Source organism: Bufo gargarizans, chromosome 3 (assembly GCF_014858855.1).
Source record: "Bufo gargarizans isolate SCDJY-AF-19 chromosome 3, ASM1485885v1, whole genome shotgun sequence".
In the NCBI taxonomy this organism is placed as follows: Eukaryota; Metazoa; Chordata; class Amphibia; order Anura; family Bufonidae; genus Bufo; species Bufo gargarizans.
The window spans coordinates 279282689-279301157 of NC_058082.1; the positions used below are offsets into that span (position 1 = coordinate 279282689).

Genomic DNA, 18469 nt, shown 5'->3' on the forward strand with positions numbered 1-18469 from the left:
CAGGGGGGTTATCAATGACAGGGGGTGATCAGGGTGATCACCCCCCTGTCACTGATCACCCCCCCTGTAAGGCTCCATTCAGACGTCTGCATGATTTTTACGGATCCATGGATCGGATCCACAAAACACATGCGGACGTCTGAATGGAGCCTTACAGGGGGGTGATCAATGACAGGGGGGTGATCAATGACAGGGGGGTGATCACCCGCCTGTCATTGATCACCCCCCTGTAAGGCTCCATTCAGACGTCCGCATGATTTTTACGGATCCATGGATACATGGATCGGATCCACAAAACACATGCGGACGTCTGAATGGAGCCTTACAGGGGGGTGATCAATGACAGGGGGGTGATCAATGACAGGGGGTGATCAGGGAGTGTATATGGGTGATCACCCGCCTGTCATTGATCACCCCCCTGTAAGGCTCCATTCAGACGTCCGCATGATTTTTACGGATCCATGGATACATGGATCGGATCCACAAAACACATGCGGACGTCTGAATGGAGCCTTACTGGGGGGTGATCAATGACGGGGGTGATCAATGACAGGGGGTGATCAGGGAGTGTATATGGGTGATCACCCGCCTGTCATTGATCACCCCCCTGTAAGGCTCCATTCAGACGTCCGCATGATTTTTACGGATCCATGGATACATGGATCGGATCCACAAAACACATGCGGACGTCTGAATGGAGCCTTACAGGGGGGTGATCAATGACAGGGGGGTGATCAATGACAGGGGGTGATCAGGGAGTGTATATGGGTGATCACCCGCCTGTCATTGATCACCCCCCTGTAAGGCTCCATTCAGACGTCCGCATGATTTTTACGGATCCATGGATACATGGATCGGATCCACAAAACACATGCGGACGTCTGAATGGAGCCTTACAGGGGGGTGATCAATGACAGGGGGGTGATCAGGGAGTGTATATGGGTGATCACCCGCCTGTCATTGATCACCCCCTGTAAGGCTCCATTCAGACGTCCGCATGTGTTTTGCGGATCCGATCCATGTATCCGTAAAAATCATGCGGACGTCTGAATGGAGCCTTACAGGGGGGTGATCAATGACAGAGGGGTGATCAATGACAGGGGGGTGATCAGGGAGTGTATATGGGTGATCACCCGCCTGTCATTGATCACCGCCCTGTAAGGCTCCATTCAGACGTCCGTATGCTTTTTGCGGATCCGATCCATGTATCCGTGGATCCGTAAAAATCATACGGACGTCTGAACGGAGCCTGACGGGGGTGATCAATGACAGGGGGGTGATCAATGACAGGGGGTGATCAGGGAGTTTATATGGGGTGATTATGGGTGATCAGGGGTTCATAAAGGGTTAATAAGTGACGGGGGGGGGGGGGGGGGGGGTGTAGTGTAGTGTAGTGTTTGGTGCGACTTTACTGACCTACCTGTGTCCTCTGGTGGTCGATCCTAACAAAAGGGACCACCAGAGGACCAGGTAGGAGGTATATTAGACGCTGTTATGAAAACAGCGTCTAATATACCTGTTAGGAGTTAAAAAATTCGGATCTCCAGCCTGCCAGCGAGCGATCGCCGCTGGCAGGCTGGAGATCCACTCGCTTACCTTCCGTTCCTGTGAGCGCGCGTTCACAGGAAATCTCGCGTCTCGCGAGATGACGCGTATATGCGTCCAGGAGGAGTAAAGCAACCACCTCCCGGACGCATATCTGCGTTAGGCGGTCGGGAGGTGGTTAACTAAAACTGTCAGACAATTGTATCACAGTCTGCTCCACTGCAGCAAAGCTGTGTTTGCCAGGAGTGAGTCCCTCCTGACCTTCGGTTGACTTGAACCGAAGATTCGATGAGCTGAGCATGCACATTGATCTTCAGTTCACATGCTTCTGCCGGCTCAGGAAGTGAACCGAAGATCTGATTCATGAACCGATTCATTTGAAAGATCTGAACTTCCCATCACTAAATAATAGCAGCATTTATCTTCTATTAACCATAGAATAAAACCAACCACTCAGCTTGTGATCTCTCCCTCCACCTTCTCCATGACAGAGAAGGAGAACGATCATCAATAGCAATCAGCAGCTGCAATGAAGCAGGACTGAGAGCTCTCTTCACGCTCAGGAGAGATCACTACAGCTCCTCCTCATGGTTGGTGAGCTCAGACACTTTAGAGCACATTTCCGAGTATAAAAACTATAGAAATGATCCCTGAAAGTATAGTCTTAACCTTCTACCTGCTGCAATGACAGCCCCTGGGATAGGTCCCTGCCTGTAACATTAGGGAGACCTCACAGTCAGCCCTGTAGTCACTGATGTACGGTGGACGGGGAGAAGCAGCGCTCCACTGGATATACAAGCTGGAAAACTAATACCCACAATACAACTGCTCTCCTATCTCAATTGGCATATGTGAGTTCAGGCAGCCAATAGGAAACAAGCTCGGCTCTGTTGCCCCACCTACTCACTGGAGCAATGTGATGAGTGACATGCAGGCAGCACCCACCCCCACCCGCATTTCCAGTTACTGCTTCATCTGCATAGGAGACACAGCAAGACATGTGGAGAGCCATACAGGACACGTAATGCTTCCCTACATCTGCCACCAACTAGCCTGCTATTCAGGATTTCTGTCATTCTGCATTTTTATTTTATTTTATTGAAACTAGCTTTATTTACAATTGGTCATCAGAACACAAACATACAGCATTTTTTTTTACATTGTCAATAAAGCTATTGACAGTCATCAGAACACAAACACACGGTATATTGCAGAGCAGGCTGGACCATAGTACACCTTACTTTGTAGTGCAGAGGAGCCATATACAGCACGGGCACAGATCTTATACCGTACATTACCCACCTCAGAACTCACTGGTCCACATCTACTGCAGTCAGATGAGCCTGATCTATTACAGGGCAGTGCTGTGTGACAGATCTGGTGCTCCTTGCTCCACACAGCAGATTCTTGCCTTGGATGTCAGCACGAATACTATGCTGAAAACACCTCCCATTGTTTCATTCATGTGGCATCCAGTCCACTCAGGGTGTGGTTTCCGCGGCACTCAAAATGAAAAACCGAGGTAGAAACCATGGCAGTTTCTGTCGCGAATACACAGCCATTGGTACGTTTTTTGTGCTGTGGATTTCAAGCAGAAACACTACAGATTTTCTCTCATGCCTGGAAATACCCTAAAAATGTGTTTTTATCATGTGTTTTTAACCCCTTAAGGATTTCACCTTCTGGACTTGGCCATTTTTTTCAAATCTGGCCAATGTCACTTTAAGTGCTGATAACTTTAAAACGCTTTGACTTATCCAGGCCATTCTGAGATAGTTTTGTCGTCACATATTGTACTTCATGACACTGGTAAAATGAAGTCCCAAAAAAATCATTTTTATTTTTTAAAAAAATACCAAATTTACCAAAAATTTGTCAAAAATTGCAAATTTCCAAGTTTCAATTTCTCTACTTCTATAATACATAGTAATACCTCCAAAAATAGTTATTACTTTACATTCACCATATGTCTACTTCATGTTTGGATCTGTTTGGGAATGATATTTTATTTTTGGGGGATGTTACAAGGCTTAGAAGTTTAGAAGCAAATCTTGAAATTTTTCAGAAATTTTCAAAACCCAATTTTTAGGGACCAGTTCAGGTCTGAAGTCAATTTACGAGGCTTAGATAATAGAAACAACCCAAAAATGACCCCCATTCTAGAAACTACATCCCTCAAGGTATTCAAAACTGATTTTACAAACGTTGTTAACCCTTTAGGTGTTCCACAACAATTAATGGAAAATTGAGATACAATTTCAAAATTTCACTTTTTTGGCAGATTTTCCATTTTTATTTTTACAAAGCAAGGGTTAACAGCCATACAAAACTCTATATTTATGGCCCTGATTCTGTAGTTTACAGTAACACCCCATATGTGGTCGTAAACTACTGTACGGGCACACGGCAGTTACACGAGTTAAATCCTTACCTTTTTTCAGCATTTTTTTCACTTTAGCATAGTTTCCACATTGTACGTACTCCTGGAGATGCTTCTCAGGGGAGCAGTGTTTAACTGAACCAATCTGCACTGGATATGGCAGTAACGTCACCTTAGAGTAGGACATAGTTCTAAAAGAGAAAAAGACAGTTCTGATCAGAAACAAACAGCCAGGACAGTGCAGTCAGACATCAGTGCATATCAAAGGCACTGTGCTGGTGCTGCAGTATGTTATCCATAGAAACTCCAACACATGCATGATAGCACCACACTCTAAGGTCCCTTTCACACGAGCGTGATTCCCGCGCGGGTGCCATGCGTGACGTGAACGCATTGCACCCGCACTGAATCCTGACCCATTCATTTCAATGGGGCTGTGTACATGAGCATTGTTTTTCACGCATCAGTTCTGCGTTGCGTGAAAATCGCAGCATGTTCTATATTCAGCGTTTTTCACGCAGCCCTGGCCCCATAGAAGTGAATGGGGCTGCGCGAAAAACGCATTGCATCCGCAAGCAAGTGCGGGTGCAATGCGTTTTTCACTGATGGTTGCTAGGAGACGCTGTTTGTAAACCTTCAGTTTTTTCTGCGCGGGTGCAATGCGTTTTTCACGCGCGTGATAAAAAACTGAACAACTGAACGCAATCGCAGACAAAACTGACTGAACTTGCTTGCAAAATAGTGCGAGTTTAACTGAACGCATCCGGACCTAATCCGTCACACCCATGTGAAAGGGGCCTAAGGCTGCGTTCACACGGGCGAGATTTCCGCGTGGGTGCAATGCAGTAGGTGAACGTATTGTACCCGCACTGAATCCTGACCCATTCATTTCAATGGGGCTGTGTACATGAGCGTTGTTTTTCACGCATCACTTCTGCAATGCTTTAAAATTGCAGCATGTTCTATATTCTGCGTTTTTCACGCAGCCCTGGCTCCATAGAAGTGAATGGGGCTGCGTGAATAACGCATTGCATCCGCAAGCAAGTGCGGGTGCGATGCGTTTTTCACTGATGGTTGCTAAGAGATGTTGTTTGTAAACCTTCAGTTTTTTATCACGCGCGTGAAAAACGCATCAAAACGCATTGCACCCGCGCGGAAAAAACTGAACAACTAAACGCAATCGCAGACAAAACTGACTGAACTTGCTTGCAAAATGGTGCGAGTTTAACTGAACGCACCCTGAACGCATCCGGACCTAATCCGTCACGCTCGTGTGAACTCAGCCTAAGTCCTCTTTCACACGGACGTCATGGATTTGTGCCAGATAAGATGCGGGTGCGTCGCTGGAAAATGCGCGATTTTTCAGTGCGAGTGCAAAGCATTTTAATGCGTTTTGCAAGCGCATGAGAAAAATCAGCATGTTTGGTACCCAAACCCAGACTTCTTCACAGAAGTTCGGGTTTGGGTTAGGTGTTGTGTAGATTTTATTATTTTCCCTTATAACATTGTTATAAGGGAAAATAATAGCATTCGTAATACAGAATGCTTGTAATTATGTTGCTTAGTAATAATAAAAAATAATAATAATTTAACTCACTTGTTTGCGCTGCCTGGCTTTTCTTCTGTCTTCTTTCTTCTTCTTTGAGGAAAAAGGACCTGCGGTGATGTCACTGAGCTCATCACATGGTTCATCACCATGGTGATGGATCATGTGATAGACCATGTGATGAGCGCAGTGGCGTCACCACAGGTCCTTTTCCTCAAAGAAGAAGAAAGACAGAAGAGAAGCCGCGCTGCGCAAACAAGTGGATTAAGGCGAGTAAAATTATTTTTTATTATTTTTTGACCCCTCCATCACTATTTTACTAAGCAACATAATTACAAGCATTCTGTATTAAGAATGCTATTATTTTCCCTTATAACCATGTTATAAGGGAAAATAATAATGATCGGGTCCCCATCCCGATCGTCAACTAGCAACCATGCACGAAAACCGCACCGCATCCACACTTGCTTGCGGATGCTTGTGATTTTCACGCAGCCCCATTCACTTCTATGGGGCCTGCGTTGCGTGAAAAACGCACAAAATAGAGCATGCTGCAATTTTCACGCAAACGCACAAGTGATGCGTGAAAATCACCGCTCATGTGCACAGCCCCTCCAGATTCAGTGCAGGTGCAATGCAGTCACCTCACACATTGCACCCGCGCCGAAAACTCGCCCGTGTGAAAGGGGCCTTGCACATGGCCGTGGTTCGGCAGTTACATGTACTACGGTCCCCAATTCACGGGAACCATCTGTGCAGCTGCGACGGATCCAGATACATTTAACTTGAATGCCTACTCAAATCTGCTGAAAATGAATGTTTATTGTTAACTAGTAGTTATTTTTTGTAAAAATATTGATTTTTCATTTAAAATTAATATTTTGGTGTGTTTTTTTTGTTTACTATTAGCCCCCTTAGGGACTAGAACCCTTGTCCTATTCACCCGGATAGATCTCTATAAGACTGTCCCTGCTGCTCTGTGCTTTGTGCACACAGCAGCATGGAGCTTACCATGGCAGCCAGGGCTTTAGTAGCGTCCTGGCTAGGGTTGGACGATATCAAAAATATTCTGACGATAACGATATTAAAAAATTTATCGCGATAACGATATATATCGCGATAAATACCCGTTTAAAAGAAAAAAAACACAAGGAGGCGTTGCACTGTATGGGGGGCAGCCACAAGGAGGCGTTGCACTGTATGGGGGGCAGCCACAAGGAGGCGTTGCACTGTATGGGGGGCAGCCACAAGGAGGCGTTGCACTGTATGGGGGGCAGCCACAAGGAGGCGTTGCACTGTATGGGGGGCCACAAGGAGGCGTTGCACTGTATGGGGGGCCACAAGGAGGCGTTGCACTGTATGGGGGGCCACAAGGAGGCGTTGCACTGTATGGGGGGCCACAAGGAGGCGTTGCACTGTATGGGGGGCCACAAGGAGGCGTTGCACTGTATGGGGGGCCACAAGGAGGCGTTGCACTGTATGGGGGGCCACAAGGAGGCGTTGCACTGTATGGGGGGCCACAAGGAGGCGTTGCACTGTATGGGGGGCCACAAGGAGGCGTTGCACTGTATGGGGGGCCACAAGGAGGCGTTGCACTGTATGGGGGGCCACAAGGAGGCGTTGCACTGTATGGGGGGCCACAAGGAGGCGTTGCACTGTATGGGGGGCCACAAGGAGGCGTTGCACTGTATGGGGGGCCACAAGGAGGCGTTGCACTGTATGGGGGGCCACAAGGAGGCGTTGCACTGTATGGGGGGCCACAAGGAGGCGTTGCACTGTATGGGGGGCCACAAGGAGGCGTTGCACTGTATGGGGGGCCACAAGGAGGCGTTGCACTGTATGGGGGGCCACAAGGAGGCGTTGCACTGTATGGGGGGCCACAAGGAGGCGTTGCACTGTATGGGGGGGCCACAAGGAGGCGTTGCACTGTATGGGGGGGGCCACAAGGAGGCGTTGCACTGTATGGGGGGCCACAAGGAGGCGTTGCACTGTATGGGGGGGCCACAAGGAGGCGTTGCACTGTATGGGGGGGCCACAAGGAGGCGTTGCACTGTATGGGGGGGGGCACAAGGAGGCGTTGCACTGTATGGGGGGGCCACAAGGAGCGCTATAATAAGGTCTTATGGGAGCGAGGAGGAGAGAGAGCCGGGGCGGCCGCTGCGGGAAGTAGTAAGTTTATAACTTTGTCATCAGACAGAACGCACTAGTGAGGCAGCCGCAGGAAAAGTCTCTCCAGAGACAGTACTCACACGGCGCCCGGCACTGGTGGGTGACGACGGTGATGTCAGATGGTGGGTGAAGACTTGACTAAGGGAGGCGGAGCAAGAAGGAGGCAGGCCAGGAGCGAGAGGAAGAGCAAGGTGCAGGGGCGGGCAGTAAGTGACCAGTCAGTTCCTGAAGGCGAGTTGTTAGAAGCGGGCGGACGCACGTTTAGAAGAGGTCAGCGCACAATGTGCGCTGACCTCTTTGATGACGTCACAAAATACTGCGGTATTAAGGAAACGGCGATATCGCCATATCGCCGTTTTTTTAATACCGCGGTATATCGTAAAACCGGTATATCGCCCAACCCTAGTCCTGGCTGCCATGGTAACCGATCGGAGCCCCAGGCTAACACTGCTGGGGCTCCAATCAAAACTGCCATCAATGCAATGAGAAGGAGCGGAGGGGACCACTGCAACCAATGATAATAATACTTGGGGAGGGGGCGAGGACACACTGCGCCACCAATGTCTAATACTGGGGTTGGGGGGGGGGGGGCGCACTGCACCACCAATGTCTAATACTGGGTTTTGTGGGGGGGGGGGGGCACACTGCATCACCAATGAAGATAAGTGTCTCATTAATTCATAAACAGGAGGCGAGAGCTGGCTGCAGAATCACATAGCAGGCTCCCGACCTCTATGAGCGGCAGCTGCGATCCGTGGCACCTGAGGGGTTAACTACCGCAGATTGCAGCTACTTGTCATGTGATTCTGCAGCCAGCTCCCGCCTCCTGTATATTAATTAATGAGAGACTTATCTTCATTGGTGTCTCAGTGGCCACAGCCCCTCCCCTTCTCTTGTCCTCCCTCCTCTTATTGGTGGCAGCAACAGCACAGGGGGAGGGAGACACTGCTTACTTCTCCCCTGTGCTGCTGAGGAAACACAGAGCGCGCTGTCAGCAGCACGATCCTTTTTCCCAATACGTTATCGGCAAAATAGATGTCGATACAGATAACGTTCAAAATTCTTAATATCGGCCGATATCAGTGACACCGATAATCGGTCGATCCCTAGTCTGCACCGCAAAAAAATAGAACTAGTTCTACTTTTTCGCGGTGCGGAAGCACGGAGAGAAACTCTGTGGAAGCACTCCGTAGTGAATGGGTCTGCATCCGTGATGCGTTGAGCACACGGTCGGTGTCCGCATACAGCAATGTGCAAGAGGCGTAACCCATTATTGTTGCGCAGGCCATATGTATTAAAGGGCTTCTGTCAGCCCACTAAACCCTTTTTTTTTTCCCGTTAATATTAATCCCTACACTGCAAGCTCCCTGTACATATGCTAAATATTCATTTTCGTTCAGTAGATATTGTTAAAAATCAAGTTTTATAATATGTAAATTACCTTGCTACCAGCAAGTAGGGCGGCTACTTGCTGGTAGCAGCCGCATCCTCCTCTCATCATGACGCCCCCTCCGCCGTTTGATTGACAGGGCCAGGGAACGGGTTCGTTCTCTGCTGGCCCTGTTCTAATTCAAAATATCGCGCCTGCGCCGTACCTTTCTTTAATCGGTGCAGGCGCACTGAGAGGCGGCCTCTCTCCCGGCCACTCCATCCTCAATGCGCCTGCGCCGGGTGTGGATGTGACGTCATCGGCGCAGGCGCACTGAGAGGCGGCCGCTCCATCCTCAATGCGCCTGCGCCGATGACGTCACATCTACACCCGGCGCAGGCGTATTGAGGATGGAGCGGCCGGGAGAGAGGCCGCCTCTCAGTGCGCCTGCACCGATTAAAGAAAGGTACGGCGCAGGCGCGATATTTTGAATTCGAACAGGGCCAGCAGAGAACGAACCCGTTCCCTGGCCCTGTCAATCAAACGGCGGAGGGGGCGTCATGATGAGAGGAGGATGCGGCTGCTACCAGCAAGTAGCCGCCCTACTTGCTGGTAGCAAGGTAATTTACATATTATAAAACTTGATTTTTAACAATATCTACTGAACGAAAATGAATATTTAGCATATGTACAGGGAGCTTGCAGTGTAGGGATTAATATTAACGGGGAAAAAAAAAGGGTTTAGTGGGCTGACAGAAGCCCTTTAAGGACTATCTGATCAGCTGTTTGAAGAAAAGCCAGTGCTCCATGCGAGCGCTACTTCTTCATGTTTGCCTGTGATAATATTAAAGGGGTTGTCCGGCACCCCCACCGATCAGCTGTATGGGGAGACGGCGCACACAGTGTGCACGTGCCGTCTCCCTTCTCTCTTCCTGCTTGCCATAGACATAGTATTAGAGGACAGGAAGCTAGACGGGAGATGGCAGACCCCCGCCGATTTGAAATTGATATCCTGAGGATAGGTCATCAATATTGAAAGCCCAGACAACCCCTTTAAGATAACTGTTGAAAAACTGTCAATCTAATATGAGGTTCAATGGCCAGTGGGAAAACAAAAATATACAAGATTTTGAAAAAAATGATAATGCAAAGACAAAAAATGTAAATGTAATTGAAATACAATGTTGTCATTTTCTGGCATTCCCTTCAGGGCTCATGCACACCACCATATTTTCTTTCCGTGTCTGTTCTGGTTTTATTGCAGCCCGTATGCGGAACCATTCACTTGAATGACTTTGTGTGCATTCCATTTCCGTATGTGAGCAGGTCCGTTCTGCAAAAAAATAATAGAACATGCCCTATTCTTGTCCATTTTGCAGACAAGGACAGACACCATTACAATGGATCCGTAAAAAAACTAATGCAACACGGGTGCTGCCATTGGTGTGCATTTTCAGCCCAAACCACTTGAATTATGTGGCGCTTTTGGCCATATGGTGTGTTTGAGCACTGGGTATTTTTAATGCCATTTTTTTTGCATGCTTTGCACTTTTATATAGGAAAGTATGGGCTCCTGTATCAAAAACTGTGCACACAGACTGGCACTTCAATAAAGTTTCTGCCGCATTTCACACCAAAAAAAAAAATGCTGAATCCCTACAAACAAAAAATAAACTGTTTAAAATGCCCCCCAAAAAACACTGCATGAAGGAGAAAACTAAAATTGTAGTGTCTGTTTAAAGGTCCATTCACACGTCCGTAGAGTATTGCGGATCCGCAATATACCCGGCCGGCACCCCCATAGAACTGCCTATTCTTGTCCTCAATTGTGGACAATAGGACATGTTCTATTTTTTTCAGGAGCCGCGGATCAGAAGATCGGGGCCGCTCTCCGGGAACGCGGTTGCGGACAGCACACTGTGTACTGTCCGTATCTCTTCCAGCCCCATAGAGAATGAATGGGTCCGGATTCCTTCCGCAACGTTTTGGAGCAGATCCGGACCCATTATACGGACATGTGATGGAGCCTAAAGGGGTTTTCAGGGTTCAGGAAAAAAAAAGGAACACATACGGAAATGCATCCGTATGTCTTCCGTTTTTTTTGAACCATCTATTGAAAATGTTATGCCCAGCCCAATTTTTTCTATGTAATTACTGTATACTGTACATGGCATACGGAAAAAACGGAACGGAAACACAACGGAACTCAAAAACAGAACAACGGATCCGTGAAAACGGACCGCAAAAAAACATAAAAGCCATACGTTCGTGTGAACTAGGCCTAAGGTCCCTTTCACACAAGCGAGTTTTCTGCGCGGGTGCAATGCGTGATGTGAACGCATAGCACTCGCACTGAATCCTGGCCCGTTTATTTCAATGGGGCTGTGTACATGAGCGTTTTTTTCATGCATCACTTCTGCATTGCGTGAAAAACGCAGCATGTTCTATATTCTGTGTTTTTCACGCAGCCCCGGCCCCATAGAAGTGAATGGGGCTTCAGTGGAAAACGCATTGTAATCCGGAAGCAAGTGCGGATGCAATGCGTTTTACACAGTTCGCTAGATGTTGTTTGTAAACCTTCAGTTTTTTATCACACGCGTGAAAAGCGCATTGCACCCGCGCTTAGAAAACTGAACGCAATCGCAGACAAAACTGACTGAACATGCTTGCAAAATGGTGCGAGTTTCACTGAACGTACCCTGAACGTATCCGGACCTAATCCGTCACGCTTGTGTGAAAGGGGCCTAAATCTGCAGCAAATCCACCATTTATACCACAGGTGACCCCCGGTTAACTCTTCATACCGCCAACAAATGGTCAGCGGACTGCAAACTCCTGTAGCAAGGATCTGAGGCCAGTGTTACCAGGGCGTCCGCTCCATGCCTAGTGACAGCAATCATGGCCGCTCAGACACTAGTGGCAAATCCCTGTGAGAAGGTGCGGTTACACTGCGACTTCATGTAGTGCGACAGGTTGATTTTTAACTATTCCACTACAGCTGCAGTCCAAATGAATGCAACCTTATGGACTGCAGCGGTCACTGAACAGTAAGCCTAGGGCTACACAGCCACATTCATGTCACACCAATCTCGTGCAACAGTTCATGTAATGAGTCAATGGTGTTGGTGTGGCACAGCAAGGCAACAGTCGCACCAAAAACCAACTTGGGTGGATTTTTTTCCAATGGCGCGTAGCACCATTGGCTGTCATTATAAAAAACATAGCACGACTTTTCAGCGACACCGTGTAGCCAGTCGCCCCGTGCAGGCGAGCGTTAGCCATCTTTACCACATTAGATCAGATCGCGTTGACCAACCCACGTAACTGACATTTACGCCAGAGGCCAGCAGGTGGCGCTCATGGTTTTACGTATTAGGCTCTGCAATGTAGCGCTCGCGGCAGCGTGCTACTGGCAGGGGTATCGCCTTGTCGGTTTCCCGCCAACCGACTGGTGGGTGACTGCTCGGGCAGTGCCTAGCATGCAGCGTGAGGTTGGAAGCTTCCCCTTGGCGCCTTCTGTAAGGGCCAAGCTGATCGCTGCTGGCTTCAGTACCCTGCAGGACGTAGCGGACGTGACAGCCATTGAACTCGCTAGAGGTAACCCAGCCATTCCGGGAGCAAGAGGTGTGCTGCTACCTGTAGTACTTCTCACTCAGCTAGTAATACAGAGCAGGTAGAACTTCAGATAGACAAACTGGCGCGGGGACCGCCCTGCTTCCATCTAGCCCCGCCCACCCACGGCGCTATTGGCGGCTAGAAGTTACGTCACCTCTTCTTAAAGGGGAACTCCGTTTAAAATCTGATGCTGAAAGAAACACAGGCAGATGACCCCATCAGGTGCATGTTGCAGCGCTTCCGGTCTAAAGCACGTATCATTATGCTCAATGTTTTTTAACCTTTGAGATCCACTTTACTGTCTATTTAGATAGGTCTACATATAAGGTGACTGTGTAAATACATTGTATTATGTCTCCTATAGTGAGCCTGTGTTGTAGCCAGAGCTGCATTCACACTTCTGCTTGTTATTGGATCCAGTGAAGGGCACAGCTGGCCTTATTTTCTATGTTTTCTTGTTAAAACTGCCCAGCCAAAAATCGTGTGACAAAACTGCATCAGTTCATGGTAACGCCAAATGCCGCTTTTGCTGAGGTTTCTGACCATGCTGTTATTTTGACCGTCTTATAAAAAGTATTATTTTGCATATAGTGTTCAATTTAGTATGTGGTCCGCTAAATTTACAAACATCTTTTTTTTTTCTTCTTTTTTTTTTTGAAATGTAGGACTTTAAAGGGGTTTTCTGGTACTTGGATGCTGATGACCCATCCTCAGGTTTTCTGGTACTTGGATGCTGATGACCCATCCTCAGGTTTTCTGGTACTTGGATGCTGATGACCCATCCTCAGGTTTTCTGGTACTTGGATGCTGATGACCCATCCTCAGGTTTTCTGGTACTTGGATGCTGATGACCCATCCTCAGGTTTTCTGGTACTTGGATGCTGATGACCATCCTCAGGTTTTCTGGTACTTGGATGCTGATGACCCATCCTCAGGTTTTCTGGTACTTGGATGCTGATGACCCATCCTCAGGTTTTCTGGTACTTGGATGCTGATGACCCATCCTCAGGTTTTCTGGTACTTGGATGCTGATGACCCATCCTCAGGTTTTCTGGTACTTGGATGCTGATGACCCATCCTCAGGTTTTCTGGTACTTGGATGCTGATGGCCATCCTCAGGTTTTCTGGTACTTGGATGCTGATGGCCATCCTCAGGTTTTCTGGTACTTGGATGCTGATGGGCCATCCTCAGGTTTTCTGGTACTTGGATGCTGATGGGCCATCCTCAGGTTTTCTGGTACTTGGATGCTGATGGGCCATCCTCAGGTTTTCTGGTACTTGGATGTGATGGGCCATCCTCAGGTTTTCTGGTACTTGGATGCTGATGGGCCATCCTCAGGTTTTCTGGTACTTGGATGCTGATGGGCCATCCTCAGGTTTTCTGGTACTTGGATGCTGATGGGCCATCCTCAGGTTTTCTGGTACTTGGATGCTGATGGGCCCATCCTCAGGTTTTCTGGTACTTGGATGCCGATGGGCCCATCCTCAGGTTTTCTGGTACTTGGATGCCGATGGGCCCATCCTCAGGTTTTCTGGTACTTGGATGCCGATGGGCCCATCCTCAGGTTTTCTGTACTTGGATGCCGATGGGCCCATCCTCAGGTTTTCTGTACTTGGATGCCGATGGGCCCATCCTCAGGTTTTCTGGTACTTGGATGCTGATGGGCCCATCCTCAGGTTTTCTGGTACTTGGATGCTGATGGCCCATCCTCAGGTTTTCTGGTACTTGGATGCTGATGGCCCATCCTCAGGTTTTCTGGTACTTGGATAGTATCATCAGGTACTTTGATAGTAATGATAATAATAGTGGGGGGGGGTGCTGCGCCATTAATGATTTTAGTTAACCTGTTTAATACAAATGTGGGCAGCCTCAACGACAGGGATCCCACCGAACCGCGTCAATTAACCTCTCAGTGTGTGATACGGCCGGCACCCTCCGCCCACATTTGTATTAACGGGTTAATTGTATTCATTGGTTGTGCAGGGGCCACAGCCCCTCTCGTCCTCAGTATTTGCCTACTTGCACACGAACGTGGTTTGGTTCTGCATCCGAGACACATATTTTTTTTTGCTGCTCAGGTGCGGACCCATTCACTTAAGTGGGGCCGCAAAAGATGCAGACAGCACTCTGTGTGACGTCCGCATCCGTTCCATAACCCCGCAAAAAAAATTAATCGTCCTATTCTTGTCCATTTTGCGGAAAAGAATATGCATTGTTACAATGGATCTGCAAAAAAAAGGATGCCATACAGACGTCATCTGCCATGGTGTGCATTGAGAGCAGCGCGTGCAATGTTCTCTAACTGATACTAGGCTGTGCAGTAGTGCAGCCTAGTATTGGAAAATAGCAAATCCCAGTATTGGATCGATCCCGGTGTAAAAGTATTGATTGGGTATCAAAAGTTCGATACCCGGTGCAACCCTAGTTTAGACCACATTTCCAAACTGTAAACTGTTCAATACTAATATAAAACATATTGTCAGATTTGCCAACATGCTTGATGGGTTCATTAGCTAAGCCTCCTTCTCCATTACTGCTGACACCTAGATCAGGGGGCTGGCTTAGCTAACGAACTGAGACAGACAGCCCTCTTCATCAGGATCCAGACACTGAAAGGAAGAGGAGGCTTCTGCCTATGTGAGAACGGCATTACGTACAAAGCAAGCTCCGCTTCCAGGAACGTGTGATGGGTCTGAACCTGGGCCATCTGTAAAGCTTTCAGAATAAATTATACTAGTAGGTTTTACTAAATCACGTGAACTGTGCAGGTACATGCCCCCAACTGGTAACATTCATATTATTCTAGTAGGAATAATAGAGGAAAGGCACAATATGGAGTTATAAGAAAAAAAAATGTTTCATGTGGATTACAATTATTTACTAAGACATGTCAGGAGTGGTGACCGTTCATTGTTAATAAATAGCACACACATACATACTAATTTCAATTCCATGTCTAGGGCAGATGTGTTTTAATATGTATATTGTGCTTGCTGCAGAAGCTGGACTACCTGAAGACAGTGCTGTGAAAGTCTTGCAGATTTTGAGGAGAGAGAACCAGAGCGGCACATCGGTAACCCTGAAACACACAGCATTGGAGTTACTGGAACAGGAACAAGCCCAGGCCTCCATTATAACCTTCTGCTCAGCATTAGATGAGGTTCTTGGAGGGGTGTGCCATTGGCCAAGGTCACCGAAATATGTGGGCCGCCTGGTGTGGGAAAAACACAATTATGGTGAGTTGGATATGATGTGGCCTGGGGGAGATTTATGAAAACTGGTGTAGAGGAAACCTGGCTTAGTTGCTCCGAGCAACCAATCTGGTTGGAGCTCTGGAAAATAAAAGGTGGAATCTAATTGGTTGCTAGGGGCAACTAAGCCAGGTTTCCTTTACACCAGTTTCAGTTTTCATAAATCTCCTCAGTTATGTATTTTCTTTTTATATTGACGGCCTATCCTTAGGAAAGACAATCATTATCTGATTGGCTACGGTCGACACCTTTCACCCACGCTGTCCAGCTGTTTGAGGCTAGCTCTGAAAATAGATGTCCACTATGTAGTGAATGGAGCTCTGTAATTCTGGCACTGGAGCTACTACTGAACAGCCACAGGGTGTCAGACCCTCGCTGATCTGATTATGAAGGCCTATCATGAGGATAGGCCATCAATATAAAAAAGTGGACAACCCCTTTAAGAGATCTAAAAGATGACTGTTTGGTTAGAGGCCAAGAGCAGGAGGCTGCACTACTGCATGATTCATGAGTATATACTTGCCGTTATGATTTCTGTCTGCTGAAATGTGGTCATTAATCTTCTGAAGATTCTAATCACTTAAAGAGGACCTTTCACCAGAATAAAACTTCTAAAGTAACTATACAGGCATATAGAGCCGCGCCCAGGGACCCCCCTGCACTTACTGTTATACCTGGGCGCCGCTCTATTCTCCCGTTTATTGCCTCCGGTATCTTCATAGTTAGGCTCCACCCAGGGGAACCTGCCGGTGCCTCCTTCTCCCATGCTGTAGCGCTGGCCAATCACAGCGCTCAGCTCATAGCCTGAGAGGCTTTTTTCTATGAGCTGAGTGCTGTGATTGGCCAGCGCTGCAGCATGGGAGAAGGAGGCGCCAGCAGGTTCCCCTGGGTGGAGCCTAACTATGAAGATACCGGAGGCAATAACGGGAGAACGGAGCGGCGCCCAGGTATAACAGTAAGTGCAGGGGGGTCCCTGGGCGCCGCTCTACATGCCTGTATAGTTACTTTAAAAGTTTTATTCTGGTGAAAGGTCCTCTTTAAATCTGATTCCATCGGCCCCCAGCGCTGCGCTGACAGGGGGCCGATGGTTGCCATGGCAGTCCTGCCAGCTACGGAAGCCCAGGAGATCCAGCCTGAGGGCTGGATCTCCTAGGCAACTGTTAGCGTCTTAGGCTACTTTCACACTAGCGTTCGGCTGTCCGCTCGTGAGCTCCGTTTGAAGGGGCTCACGAGCGGACCCGAACGCTTCCGTCCAGCCCTGATGCAGTCTGATGCGGATCCGCTCAGACTGCATCAGTCTGGCGGCGTTCAGCCTCCGCTCCGCTCGCCTCCGCACGGACAGGCGGACAGCTGAACGCTGCTTGCAGCGTTCGGGTGTCCGCCTGGCCGTGCGGAGGCGTGCGGATCCGTCCAGACTTACAATGTAAGTCAATGGGGACGGATCCGTTTGAAGATGCCACAATATGGCTCAATCTTCAAGCGGATCCGTCCCCCATTGACTTTACATTGAAAGTCTGGACGGATCCGTCCGAGGCTATTTTCACACTTAGCTTTTATATGCCAATATAATGCAGACGGATCCGTTCTGAACGGAGCCTCCGTCTGCATTATTATGATCGGATCCGTTCAGAACGGATCCGATCGAACGCTAGTGTGAAAGTAGCCTTACTGTGTAAGGCTACATGCAGACGACCGTATGTGTTTTGCGGAATCATTGTAACAATGCATAAAATGGACAAGAATAGGACATGTTCTATTTTAAAAAAAAAAATTGCGGGGATACGGAACGGACATAGTGATGCGGACAGCACACGGTTTGCTGTCCGCATTTTTTGCGGACCTATTAAAATGAATGGGTCCGCATCCTATCCGCAAAAAAGACGGAATGGACATGGAAACAAAATACATTCGTGTGCATGTAGCCTAAGACGCTGACAGTTAAAATCAGTATAATACATAATGTATTGTACTGAATTGAAACAGGGATCAAAACCTGAAAAGGTGAAGTCCCACAGTGGCACAAATATAAAAGTGAAAAAATTAAAACAAAATTAAAGTTTCAAGTAATAAAAAAGCGTCCTTTCTTGTGCATGGCATTGGCGGACACAGCACCATGGGTATATGTCCAACTACCACTAGGAGGCGACACTAGACATAAAAAAGTGTTGGCTCCTCCCCGTTGGGCTATACCCTCTCCACAGGCACTAGACAGATCAGTCTTGTTCTAGTGTCCGTAGGAGGCAGACCTGACCTGCTTTTTGTGCAGGTCATCCTGCAACTTTTTTTTTTTTTTTTTTTTCTTTCTTTCTCTTCTCTGCAGGTTCCGGCCTGCGGCAGGGGTGGCTCCATCGTGTTCCACTTTAGTTTCCCCCCTGCGGGAGCGTACTCAGGTGCCTGGCAGCCACCCAGTCCCCTGATCTGCTTCCGCAGTGGAATTCCGGCAGTCCCACGGTTCCCGTGTTGAGTCCGCCAGGGGGTGGTTATTACTGCGCCTGAAGACGTCTGAGGGTGAGTATGTTAGATTAGGGTCTCCCACGCGTTCCCCCCCTCTCCTCCATTCCTGGGTACCTACACTGGTGGTTCAGTCTCTCAG

General features: G+C 48.2%; 1 non-coding gene and 1 pseudogene across 1 annotated transcript; one reads left to right on the forward strand and one right to left on the reverse strand.

The window, feature by feature from the left end:
* Positions 1–1993: 1993 nt before the first annotated feature.
* On the reverse strand, positions 1994–2211 carry LOC122933490. Its single transcript, XR_006388452.1, has one exon. It is a non-coding gene; the product is annotated as a small nucleolar RNA U3 (small nucleolar RNA).
* A 10268-nt stretch (positions 2212–12479) lies between these two features.
* Positions 12480–15865, forward strand: LOC122933403 (annotated as a pseudogene).
* Positions 15866–18469: the final 2604 nt, after the last annotated feature.